Genomic DNA, 13,191 nt, shown 5'->3' with positions numbered 1-13,191 from the left:
AGAGACCCAAGGAGACGTGACTAACCCCAAATCACCCAGCAAGCTGGAGACAGAGCAGGGACTGGGATTCAATTTCCTGTCTCCCAATGCAGAGCCTGTATCTTGCCAGCCAGGTCAAGGTCAGTTAAAGTCAAGGGACTTGGAGTCAGAAGACCCAGATTCCACACTTACTACACGTGTGATTTCAGGCAAGAATAAACTTTTGGGTCCTCACTTTCTCATCTGTCAATAGAAATGATAGATCATCCACAGAAATTTGAAAATATAATTGCTGAGCAAGCAAGCACTCTGGATATCGCATCTTTAAGAAAATGAAGAGCTTTGTTCCATTAAATAACCAAAACATCTCACGACAGAAAAATCTGAAGAGTAGGGGAAAAAATTTAGAAATTATCCTTTATCTTGGTCTTTTTCATTCATTTATACAGTTAATAGTTATTGAGCACATGTACCCAGCAGTGTCTTTTTAACACCTTCCATGCAAGGTTGTAGAGGTTACATCATTAGGCAGTGTTATATCCTGCTTTATTTTACTTATAACCATTTTCTTAGCTTTTCCATAATGTACTTTCTAAGGTTCCGTAATATTCCAATGTGTTATTAATTGGGCACATATATGAATGAATGAAGGCTCTGCCCCTAAGTCATGTTTGACTCTTTATGACCTCATGGACTGGAGCCTGTCAGGCTCCTCTGTCCATGGGATTCTCCAGGCAAGAAGACTGGAGTGGGTTGCCATTTCCTCCTTCAGGAATCAAACCCACATCTCTGGCATCTCCTGCAGTGGTAGGCAGATTCTTTACCACTGCGCCATTTATGAGTGGAATTTCACTTAAACTTCTAAATATAAATGTTTAGTCTTTATGTAAATAAATGGAAATTTTGCTTTTCATTTTTCTTCTGTAAATAATGCTCTAATGAATATTTTTTGGTGATTTTTTTTCTCTTTGACTGTAGATTTTTCTCCCATGTTAAGATAGATTTCCAGGCAGTCCAGTGGTTAAGACTCCACTTTTCCACTCCAGGGGTAAGGGTTCGATCCTTGTCGGGGAACTAAAATCTCCACATGCAGTGCTGAGCAGCCAAAAACAAAATAAAAATAAACCTAAGCAAAGAAAGACAGATTTCCAGTAGTGGAATTGTTAAATCAAAGGATAAGAATAATTTTAGCCACTTTGGATCATGGTGTGAAATTGCTTTCCGAAAGGATTGTGCCAATTGAAGAGGCAGCATGCCCTGTAACACCACTAAATTTGGAGTCAGCTGGTCCTGGGTTCGAATACCAGCATCCATGCTCTGTGACCTGGAACAAATCATTTTACCTGGCTGAATACATTCCTAGTTTATCAATAAACAATAAAAGTAAAACAACGTGAAGGGATTCTTAATATTTACCTTAGAAAATTGCTAGGATTAAAAATAAACAGAGTTAATAGTTGGTAATAGTTGATTTCAGATATATTAATTATTCAGCTAAGTTAAGAAAAAGAGCGGGATGGTGGAGGTGAGAGAAGTACTTGGAAGAAGCCTCACAGGTACCAGGTAATATTATTATATTTGTTATATTCATTTGGCTTCTCTTGCGGCTCAGCTGGCAAAGAATCTGCCTGCAATGTGGATGACCTGGGTTCAATCCCTGGGTTGGGAAGATCCCCTGGAGAAGGGAAAGGCTACCCACTCCAGTATTCTGGCCTGGAGAATTCCATGGACTATACAGTCCGTGGGGTCGCAAAGAGTTGGACGAGGTTGAGTAACTTTCACTTTCACTTTATTTTCCAACTCAAGCTGCGCTAAAAACTGGGAGTGGAGACCAGCATTAAATGAAAAGTTACCAGAAATACATATAATTACAAACCAGGTTGAATGCATTTTAAAACAAAGTAAGGTTTTAGAAACTCTCCAGAAGCAAGACAGACTTCAGCGGACACTAGAGCCCTTAGCCTGTGAAGGGAGCGAGTGAAGTTGCTCAGTCGTGTCCAACTCTTTGCAACCCCATGGACTGTAGCCTACCAGGCTTGTCTGTCCATGGAATTCTCCAGGCGAGAATACTGGAATGGGTTGCCATTTCCTTCTCCAGGGGATCTTCCCGACCCAGGGATTGAACCCAGGTCTCCTGCACTGCAGGCAGACGCTTTACCCTCTGAGCCACCAGGGAATCCCCTAGCCTGTGAAGGGGTATACTTATCAGCACCCGCTTGGGGAAGTTTTTACATGTTCTGGCTGCCTCCCCACTGACGTGCCTAGAAGCCCTGAGAGAGGAGTCAAGGGGGGCCGCATAGGGAGTCCTGCCTTGGGGAGCGGCTGCAGCTCTGGACAGGCACACACAGGCGATGCGCAAGGCGATCGCGTGGCCCGACAGCGCCGAGGTGCGGGCGCTGGACGTGGCGCTGGTCAGAGGCGCACTGGCGTACCAAGGCTGGGCGCCGGGAGGGTGGGGCTGGCTGCTGCGCTCGTCGCTGTCCACCTGGGCCGGGTGCTGAAGCCGATCGTTCAGGACGCCCGCAGAGCGCGCATCTCTCAGTGGCACCTCCCGCCCCTGGGAGTGAACTTCAATGACAGAGAGAGCTGCCAACAGCCAGGCCACTTTTTCATCCAGGTCAGAGTCTTCCAGGAGCACCTGCTTCCTGGGGAGGAAAGGGCAGCGGTCTGGCTTCTGCCTTATTCTGGGCACCCAGGTGAGGGAGGAGGGGTCTGGGAAAATCCACTGCTCCCTGTCTTACCCTTTCAGCTCCAACACCAGCTGACCACAGGGGTCCAGTGACAGGTGGTGGACATGACTGTCTTCTCTCCCTACCTTGTAATGGCAAAGCTAATTATCAAGCCACCTTTTTGACAGGGAGTAAGCAACCCACAAGCTGACTTGGTTTTCTCATCTGTAAAATGCAACATTTGAGGACATCTAGAAAATGAAATTAATATTCCCACTCAACTGAAGTTTTGTGATGATTTCATGAGATAGTGCAGAAAGAAGGACACTGCCCCAGTTCGTTGCTCACAGGAGACGCTCAGAAGATGAAAAGCATCACCATCCACTGCAGGCTGAGTTCTGAGACCTGGGCATGGGTGGGCCCTCATCTTTTTAGAGGTAAGTACTCGAAACTCAAATATCAGGTGGCTCTGAGAAAAGAAATTTCCTGAGTATTCAGAGAACAATGAGAAGAAGATTAAAATGACAGGAATTTTTTTCCCAAGGTGTAGATTTAGCCAGAATAAGCAACCAAAATCAGTCCTAGAGATTCCTTTTTAACAGTGAACACTCACTTTTAACATGTGCTATATTTTAGCATGATGTCAAAAACAATCTCAAATAGTATTGTAATTTTTGAGTTAAATTTCTTCTTATAAGATCTACTTATATTCGTAGGTCATATAGTTTATATGTTAACTGGACTGATTATGGAATCAAATGATATGAGTAAATGAACATATGCGGGAATCAAGTCTCCACTCCAGTTCACAGTCTGGAGTGAGGTTGGTGGGCTTCCAATGTTACCCTTCAGCATTAACTATGTTCATGGCCTAGGACGAGAGAGAACAGCCTTACAGTAGATGCAGTGGTGCATCTAGACTCCCTTCTGGGATGCAGGCACTCACCCCAGCTGCTGGGAGTGTTGGCTCCCAGCTGCTCACAGATGAAGCCCTTCTGAGTAACTGCCCTCCACTAAAGGGAGCTGCTTCACTCAGGTTTACACCGTGTCCTGGGGCAGCTTATAGGAGAGACAAAGACCTGGCCCCTTGCCTCAATTCTGGGCCTTGGTGAAGGGACATTCCAGCTTTAACTCTTCGCACAGGGTAAGTTGAGGCCTCTGTTGTAACTGCATCCCATTTCAACTTCTTCTCCCCTCTTGGTGCTGGTCCTGGAGACATCCCCCTCACCTGCCCCCAACAAAACTGCAGCATGAAAATCTTGTCTCTGAATCTATTTCTTGAGAAACCCAACTTCTGACACACTAAAAGCCTCACTGTTCTCATCTGTAAAATGCACATGGTAACCACTACATCATAGGGCTCTTGGAGAATGCAATGAAATAATGCCAGTAGGGTGCTTAGCTTGGAGTCTGACACAGACTGAATTCCCCTACCCCGAATCCCCAAATCAATCTAGAGAATCAGCGCAATGAGGATCAAAATCCAAGTTGGCTTCTTGGCAGAAGGAAAAAGACATATAGAAATTGACAAGCTGGTTCTACAATGCATATGGCAACGCCCACAACCAGAACATACAAAACAATCTGGAAAAGGAACAAAATTGGAGAACTTACATACCTTGACCTCAAAAGTTACTACAAAGCTGGAGTAATCCAGATAGTGTGATAGTGGTATAAGCATGGACATATATTGGTGGAATAGAATTCAGCAATAAGCTTGTATACTTATGGGCAAATGATTTTTGACTAAAGTGCTAAGATCATTCAATGGGGAAAATAATCTTTTCAATAAATGATGCCAGGACAACTGGATAGTCAACATGTGTCAGAATCAATTTGGAACATTTCCTTCCGCTGTATAGCGGATTAACTAAAATGAGATCCAAGACCTCAATGGAAGAGGTAAAATGATAAAACTCTTAGAAGAAGATATAGGTGCAAATCTTTGTGACTTTGATCAGACAATAGTTCAAGCAACAATGAAAACAACAGATAAGTTGGCCTTCATCAAAATTAAAATTTCTGTATTTCACAGGACACTATGAAAAAAATGAAAAGACAACCAACAGAATGGGATAAAATATTTGTAAATCATGCATCTGATAACAGATTTGTATCTAGACTACACAGAGACCTATTTACAAGTCAACAATAAAAACAGCCAGTTTAAAAATGAGCAAAAGATTACATTCTACTTCAACAATTATTTCTGCACATGAGTCACCTAACTTTCCAGGTTTGAGGGCAAACATTGTGTTTTATTCCTTTCTGCAGTTCCAGCACCTACCAAGCAAGAGGCAAAAGCACTGGCTTCAGTAGGAGACATATGCTTCCATTACGACTCTGATACTTAACTAGTTCTTTGATACTAAACAAGTTACTTCACTTCTTCAGTCCTCATCTCTCTCATCTATAAAATGGGCCTAGTAATAATACCTACTTCATGGAACTTTGGAGACTGAATGCAAGAATGCATGTCAACCTTTCAGCACAATGCCTAGGATAATAACTAGCTCCTAAGTTGTAGCTAAGAGTTAATAAAATTATTGTGACAAATAAAATTATGTTTCTTTAAATTAATTTTTTTATTTTTTTAAATTTTGGCTGTGCTGTCTCTGTTGTGGTGCTTGTGGGCTCAGTAGCTGCGGGACACAGGCTTAGTTGTCCCACAGCCTGTGGTAGCTTAGTTTATAGATGACTTTATGAGAATGGTGATAATAACAGTCTGGCTCAAAATCTTTGTGGTGGTTGATGGCTCCCTTGGGGAGACCTGCTATGTACTGGGGCTCAGCACAGACTGTGTGGTGGCCTTTTGCAAGGCTTATGGGACTAATGCTGCCATTACAAGACTGGACCAGAGATAGGTAAGCCATGGAGGGTCTTTTACATTCTGTTTTCCCCACTCATTTCAACCTAAACCAGTGAAAGTGAAAGTATTAGTTGCTCAGTCATGTCTGACTCTTTGTGACCCCGTGGACTGTAACCTGCCAGACTTCTCTGTCCATGGAATTTTCCAGCCAAGAATACTAAAGTGGGTAGCTATTCCCTTCTCCAGGGGATCTTCTTGACCCAGAGATTGAACCTAGGTCTCCAGATTGCAGGTGGATTCTTTACCATCTGAACTACCAGGGAAGCTCTCATTCTAAACCAGAAAGTTGATTATTAGCTCATTTATTGTCTACAGACTAGTCTGTTCTGCCTCTGGAAACTTGTTTACAAAGAATACTCATGGATGGCTTCCAGGACACACTGTCCAAGTGATCTTCCTACTTGACTGCATAATGGCAACTCCATGGCTGAGTCATCAGCATTAGGAGTGTTAGGGACTGTGATTTCTCTAATCAATTTGTGCTGATGACGCAATGAACATGACCCGACATTGACCCAGAATGCTTGAGGTATCATTTCATTCCAATCACAATGGCCATCATCAAAAAGTCTACAAATAATAAATGCAGGAAAGAATGTAGAGAAAAAGGAGTGACCATCCACCTCCTACACTGTTAATGGGAAGGTAAATTGGTGCAGCCATTATGGAGAACAGTATGGAGGTTTCTCTAAAAAAAATAAAAGTAGGCTCATTACATGATGCTGCAGTCCCATTCCTGGGCATATATCTGGGGAAAAGACTATAATTCAAAATGATACATTCACCCCAATGTACTGTGCAGCACTATTCACAACAGCCAAGATGTGGCAGCAGCCTAAAAGTTGATTGACAGGTGAATGGATAAAGATGTGCTACAAACATACAATGGAATATTACTCAGCCACAAAAAGAGTGAAACAATGCCATTTTCAGCAACATAGATGGCCTAGAGAATATCATACTAAGTGAAGTAAGCTGGACCAAGAAAGACGATTATCGTGTGATATGGCTTAAATGTGGAATCTTAAAAAAAATCAAATGAACTTACATACAAAACAGAAATAGACCCACAGACAAAAAAACAAACTTATGGTTACCAAAGGGGAAAGGGGGTGGGGAGGAATAAATTGGGAGTTTGGGATTAATACATATAAAATACTATGTATAAAATAGATAATGAACAAGGACCTACTGTATAGCACAGAAAACTATACTTAATATTTGTAATAACTGATAAAGGAAAAGAATCTGAAAAAGAATGTGTATACTTTATATACATATATTATATGTAGATATATCTGAGTCACTTTGCTGTATACCTGAAACTAACACACTGTAAATGAACTATACTTCAATTAAATAAATAGATAAGTTAAGCATTTAATTAAAAAAAAAAACAGAACAATAAGTCTTCAGACAAAACATCGATTATCTCAAATAATATTGGTTAGAGAATTCCTTACCTCTCTTCTAGGAACTGACTGGTGATCTTACACACATCAGGCAGTAACCAGAGAGGTCTAAACCAAGAGACAGATTGCACACAGCCATCCATGACCAGGATAAAAAGAAAGTCTACATTTCATTCCAAACATGAGTTACTTAAACTTACCTGCCTTATCTGACAATCTCCCTCTTGAAACCTCCCTTTTCCAGCATCACAAGTTTCTAGGAATCACAGTTCACATCATCCAAGGGAAATGGGGTGGAGATGTGTCAGTCTAACCTCTACTTAAGAGCAGTCCTGAGACGACTGTTTGGGTGTCTCAGTCATCCCAAACAAAAATGTCTTAGTAACAAGACTTCCTTTGGTCTCTATAACAATAAAACATTGCTGCTGCTGCTGCTGCTGCTAAGTCGCTTCAGTCGTGTCCGACTCTGTGCGACCCCATAGACGGCAGCCCACCAGGCTCCTCCGTCCCTGGGATTCTCCAGGCAAGAACACTGGAGTGGGTTGCCATTTCCTTCTCCAATGCATGAAAGTGAAAAGTGAAAGTGAAGTTGCTCAGTTGTGTCCAACCCTTAGCGACCCCATGGACTGCAGCCCACCAGGCTCCTCTGTCCATGGGATTTTCCAGGCAAGAGTACTGGAGTGGGCTGCCATCCAATGTTTGTCCTGCCAATCTGAATTTGGATCAACCAGACACCATGATTGCCATCTGCAAGAGCTGACTTTGGTAACAATTCTTACCCTTTGTTGGCTTCTGCTAGCTTTCCCAGGATGCTGTCTGTGGGCTCTGGAGTGAGTTGGGTGTCCCAGAGGGTTCCATGCTGGTCACCAGAAACTGTAGAGGAGGTAAAGTTATTATTCCTCTGCCTGTTATAAAGAGTGCCTGGCTGAGAACCCCTTTTCTAGGCACCTCTTCAATGGATAAGCTTATCTAAGATGGTTAAGTGATCCCACTGAGGGCACTGCAATTCTTGATTATCTTTAGTAAGTTTAACCTATTAGCCCAGCCTGAAAAATTTTATTCACCAGTGACATCACATTGACTCCATTCCAGTTTAAGTCAGACCCAGTCTGACTCCAGATCCAATCAAGTTTCTGGACCCGATTAGCCTCCAGGAGGTTTCTGGACCCAGGCCAGAAAAACACATGCTCAGATGGTCTGGAAGCTCATGAAGTGAAAGCTGGGGACCCAGGACCGAGAGGACTTGCCCAGCACCTCCAGGGACAGTGAGAGAACAGGCGCTCTGGGGACTCAGCTCCTGCATGCTTGGGGCTCCTGGCAGCTGTCTGGGGTCTCCTTCTGTTCCCTTCCTGATACCAATTTTAGTTAATATGCACCAAATCGGACATATTAAAAAAAAAAAAAAGCTGATGAACAGGACCTCAGCCAGATGATCAAGGTCAGCCTCAATGCTGATAAGTCATGGGGATGTCAGACACCCTGATCTGATGTGATAAGAGTGGCACTGTGTCTCTGCGGTCTTTTTTCCAAACGCCCATAACCCCAGATGAATCATGATAAAAATAGCAGAGAAATCCCAATCTAGGGACATTCTGCAAAATACCTGACCAGCAGTTCTCAAAACCATCAAGGTCATTAAAACAAAAAAGTCACCATCTAAAGGACCTAAGGAGACATGAGGACTAAACTGTCCTTGGTGGAATCACAGGAGAGAGAAAGGACATTTGAGGAACACTGAGGAAATATGAATAAATTCTGGACTTTCAGTGATAATATCATATTCATGTCGATTTGTTAATCATAAAATAAATGCACCATATTAATGTAAGATGTTAATAGGGGAAATATTAATATAAAACATTAATTGGGTGTCAGGTGAATGAAAATTTTTTTGTAATTTTTCTGTAAATCTAAAACAATTCTATAATTCAAATTTTACTTATAAATATCTAGAGTAGACTGCTTTTTTGGAAGATGGCAGTGGCTTTCTAAAGCAATGGCTCTCAAACTTTAAAGTTCAAACAAATCACCTGGTATCTTGCTAAAATTCAGATTCTGATTGGGATGAGGTCTGAGAGGTTGTATTTCCAATTATCTCCCCTGACCATACTGAATGGGCTTCCCTGGTGGCTCAGATGGTAAAGAATTGGCCTGCAGATTCAAGAGGCCCAGGTTCGATCCCTGGGACCACACTAAATGAAGGCAATAAGCACCCTTCATAAAAGAAACACATTGTCAGAGGAAATCATTTCCAATAAGATTCCTTCCCCTCATCTTTCATTAGTGGAAGTTATGAGGGAGTTGGATGGTTTTCTGGAGTCGTCTTAGGATGTGCCCTTTTCTCTTTGTGAAATAAAATTTACATTTTATGGCAAGATAAGAAAAATTTAAACAATTTAAGTTTAATTCTCTTTTGGTTTCTTCTCTCCCCCAACTATGCATATATCCACACCATGCATTGGCCAAAACCTCCCCCATCAGCAGCAATATCTGCTGCTCAACCATAAACAGCAACACTCTCCTAGCCTCAACAAGACAGCTCATTTTGGGAGTTCCTGGTAGTTAAGACTCTGCACTTTCACTGCTGAGGGCCTGGGTTCAATCTCTAGTAGGGGAACTAAGATTGATCCTGCAAGCTGCATGGCTCAGCGCCCCCATCTCCAAAAACAAAAAAATTTAACATACAGCCTTCTGTTTAAAAACAAAAACAAAACTTATGTAGACTGTGTCTTGACTTCTAATGGGTGAAACAGTTCTCAGAGATTTCTGAGATACTCTTCTCAGGTTATTATAATCCTCAAATTTGGTTCGAATAAAATATATGAATTCTTTCCTAGATTGACTGATTAATTTTTTGCCAACACCCTTTTGCTGCTGCCAGATAACTTTGTACTGCTCAGAATTTAGGTGTAGCTGGTACATGTTTTTAAGTTTGGTCAGTTTTAAAACTTCAGAAGTCAGGAATTCCCTGGCAGACCAGCGGTTAGAACTCAGTGCTCTCACTACCAGGGCCCCAAGGTTCAATCCCTGATCAGGAAACTAAGATCCTGTATGCTGTGCAAATGGCAAAAAAAAAAAAAAAAAGGTTAACAGCTGTTGATGGGGGGAGGGAGAAAAATTCAAATTTGCCCAATAACAACCAACTAAAGAACAAGTCCAAAGCGCAAAGAAATACCACGTCTCTCTTAGTCCCCTAGACTCTCGCTGTCCTTATTTAACCTGCTGTAAACTAATATTTACCTTCTGCGGCAGAACTTCCTCAGAGCCGTTTGTAAACAGGGCGTTCACAATTTCACACTATTCTAGTCATCCCCTCCTACCCTCAACTTCGCTTTGCGAGGTTCCAGCTACCCACCGTCAAACTTAGCCAGAAAACATTACATGGAAAATTCCAGAAGTAAACAATTCCTGAGTATTAAGTTGGGTGCCGTTCTGAGGACGGTGATTAAAATTCAGGCTGCCTCCCTCCATCCTGGGTGGTGACTCACCCCTTTGTTCAGCACACATGAAACAGGAGAGGAACGACAGAACCTGGAGACGAACCGGGCTTGGCCTGAGCTGGTGGAGGATCCGCTTCCGGGAGCCTGAGCCTCATCACGTGCACGTGGTAATATATTAGCATGAGCTAGAGGACACGCCCGCCAGCGCCACAGCCCTTCTCAGGCCCCCAGTAAAAGGCCGCAAGGCGGGCAGGGCCCGGCGCCTGAAAATCCCCACCCCTTCTCTAAGACAGTTGGAACAATCCTCCCACTCATTAGCCTGGATTGCCTAGCCCATAAATTACCCAGCCCATGAAAACGAACCGCCCCATACTTCCGGGCCTCTTGCCTTCTGAGATGTCCTACACTCTGTCTGTTGGAGGGTGTGTCTCCCAGGGCCGCGCTCGGCTTTTGCGATGGACCACATCCTCTCTATAGAGTATCTCTCTAAATAAATCCACTTCTTGTCTTTCACTTTGTCTCTCACTGAATTCTTTCTGTGGTTAGACATAAAGAATACAAGCTTTCTTAAGTCCTGAAACCAGATATGTGATTTCAATTAAAAGACAGTGGGTTCGGGACTTCACTGGTGGTCCAGTGGTTAAGAATCCGCCTTCCAATGCAGGGGAGGCAGGTTTGATTCCTGGTTGGGGAATTAAGATCGTGCATGCTGCAGGGGCTACAGAGCCAGTGTGCTCCACAGCTCAGGCCCTGCAGCAAGAAAGCCTGAGCACCATAATAAAGACTCAGCTCAGCCAAAAAAAAAAGTGGGTTAAGTCTCAATCCGGGTTTTGTCTGGGTTTGAGTCCCAGGCTGTGGGTTCAAGTCCCGATCTAAGTTGTGCCATTTCATATTCATGCTGCACATGTTACCCACTCACTAGTATAGAAAAAAACAGTGTATGCAGTAGTAGGTCCTTGGTATCTGTGGATCCTGCATCCTTGGATTCAGCCAACTTCAGACAAAATACTCTGGAAAAGAAATTCCAGAGAATTTCAAAGAAACAAAACTTGAATTTGCCACCAGCAACTGTTTATATAGTATTTACACTGTATTTGGGCTTCCCTGGTAGCTCAGATGGTAAAGAATCGCCTGCAATGCAGGAGACACAGGTTCAATCCCTGGGTCGGGAAGATCCCCTGGAGAAGGGCATGGCAACCCACTCCAGTATTCTTGCCTGGAGAATTCCATGGAGAGAGGAGCCTGGTGGGCAACAGTCCATGGGGTCGCAGAGTTGGACAGGACTGAGCAACCAACACTTTTTGCTACATTGTGTTTGCTATTATTTACATAGTATTTATATCATATTAGGTGTTAGAAGCAATCTAGAGGTGATGTAAAGTATACAGGGGCATATCACCTGAAAGCAACTACTATATCATTTTACATGAAGCACTTGAGCATTGGCGGATTTGGGGATTGGGGGGTGGGAGTCCTTGACCAATTCCTCATGAATACCAAGAAAGAGTGTATAGGACTTGGTACTCTATGCAGTTTCAGACATCTACTGGAGATCTTGGAATGCATTCCCCTCAGATAAGGGGTGGGAGGGCTAGTATATTTCCTTGGCAGAATTAGAAAGTCAGGTGTCCTCTCTCAGATTTCAGGAATAACCTGGAGTTATCCCTTCTGTAGTACACCCCAATAAAGTACCCACTCCAACCCCCCCCCTTTCTATTTAGACTTGTATAGAACAATTGCCTTTAAATTACCTCGCAGTACCCTAGGCCTGAGGGCAGGGAGCTCACCTTTTTCCAGAGTTCAGTTAAGTTCCTCTTAGGGGAAGAGCCCTTTTTTAATCTCTCAGACCCACCTCGGAGATTCTGATCCCTTCCAAGTGGAGTGGGAGCCTGGAGCCTGTACACCCTCCCCCCAGCCCTCAGCATTGTGATCCTTATGCTCTAGCAATTTGGGAACCGTCTAGTTTCTTTAAGGGTTCCCTTGTGGCTCAGCTGGTAAAGAATCCACCTGCAATGCGGGAGACCTGGGTTCAATCCCTGGTTGGGACGATACCCTGGAGAAGGGAAAGGCCTCCCACTCCAGTATTCTGGCCTGGAGAATTCCATGGACTGTACAGTCCATGGGGTCGCAAAAGAGTTGGATACGACTGAGCGACTTTCATGTAGTTTCTTTAAAGGATCAGATTGACTCTTGAAAAAGAATAACAGCAACAGCTCAGTGTAGCCTCTTGGTAAATGTACTGGTGTAATCTACGCATCACAAATCACAGCGCTCTGAATGATCCCTACCTGCTTTCCGTCTCGGGCTCCCAGGGCTGCCCTTGGTCAGTAGGTGGAGTTCCAGGGAAGCCTGTGGCCAGAGATGGGATCCCAGCTCTGATAATTACCATCCTTGTGACTCAGGTATCTGCTTCCTAGCCCCTCTGTGCCTCTTGTCTTCTGCAAAAGGGCCCTAAACTGTCCTACTGTAGAAATGAGCCAAGCCCACCTCAGTGAGAACGAAGAGTAACTGACTCAGAGCTTGCTACTCAGGGGAATCAGCCACCACCACTTGCGATAACTTTCTAGTAAGAAAAGAGAGTCAGGTGTGCTCTGATTGCCCGGTATCGGCTGGGAAAGCGGAGGGAGTGTGGCTAACTAGAATTGGGGCATACTTTGCTGTGGGTTTGGTCCTGAGTTGGAAGTAGAAACAAAATACAGGGCACTTGGCTGTATCATTCACCAAACTCTGGCCAGTCTGAGCCAGTTGTTGCAGACATTGTGGTTTGGCTTCTTGGACTGCTGCTGCAGAGGTTGTGGGTCAGAATTCTACTGTCATAGATG

At 43.6% G+C, this 13,191-nt stretch overlaps 1 long non-coding RNA gene across 1 annotated transcript in view; it reads right to left on the bottom strand.

Annotated features, from left to right (window-relative positions):
- LOC145514894 (uncharacterized) overlaps positions 1-10,676 on the bottom strand; it is a 56,008-nt gene extending 45,332 nt beyond the window's left edge. Inside the window, exons 1-2 of the long non-coding RNA XR_014060549.1 lie at positions 10,418-10,676; positions 7,709-7,802 (exon numbers count right to left, since the gene is read on the bottom strand). This is a non-coding gene — a long non-coding RNA (uncharacterized LOC145514894). The remainder of the gene's footprint in view (positions 1-7,708; positions 7,803-10,417) is intronic.
- Between the last annotated feature and the right edge of the window lie 2,515 nt (positions 10,677-13,191).

This window comes from Giraffa tippelskirchi, chromosome 7 (genome assembly GCF_054371585.1).
Source record: "Giraffa tippelskirchi isolate mGirTip1 chromosome 7, T2T-mGirTip1v1.2.pri, whole genome shotgun sequence".
NCBI lineage: Eukaryota > Metazoa > Chordata > Mammalia > Artiodactyla > Giraffidae > Giraffa > Giraffa tippelskirchi.
This window is presented reverse-complemented; position numbering and strand designations above follow the sequence as displayed.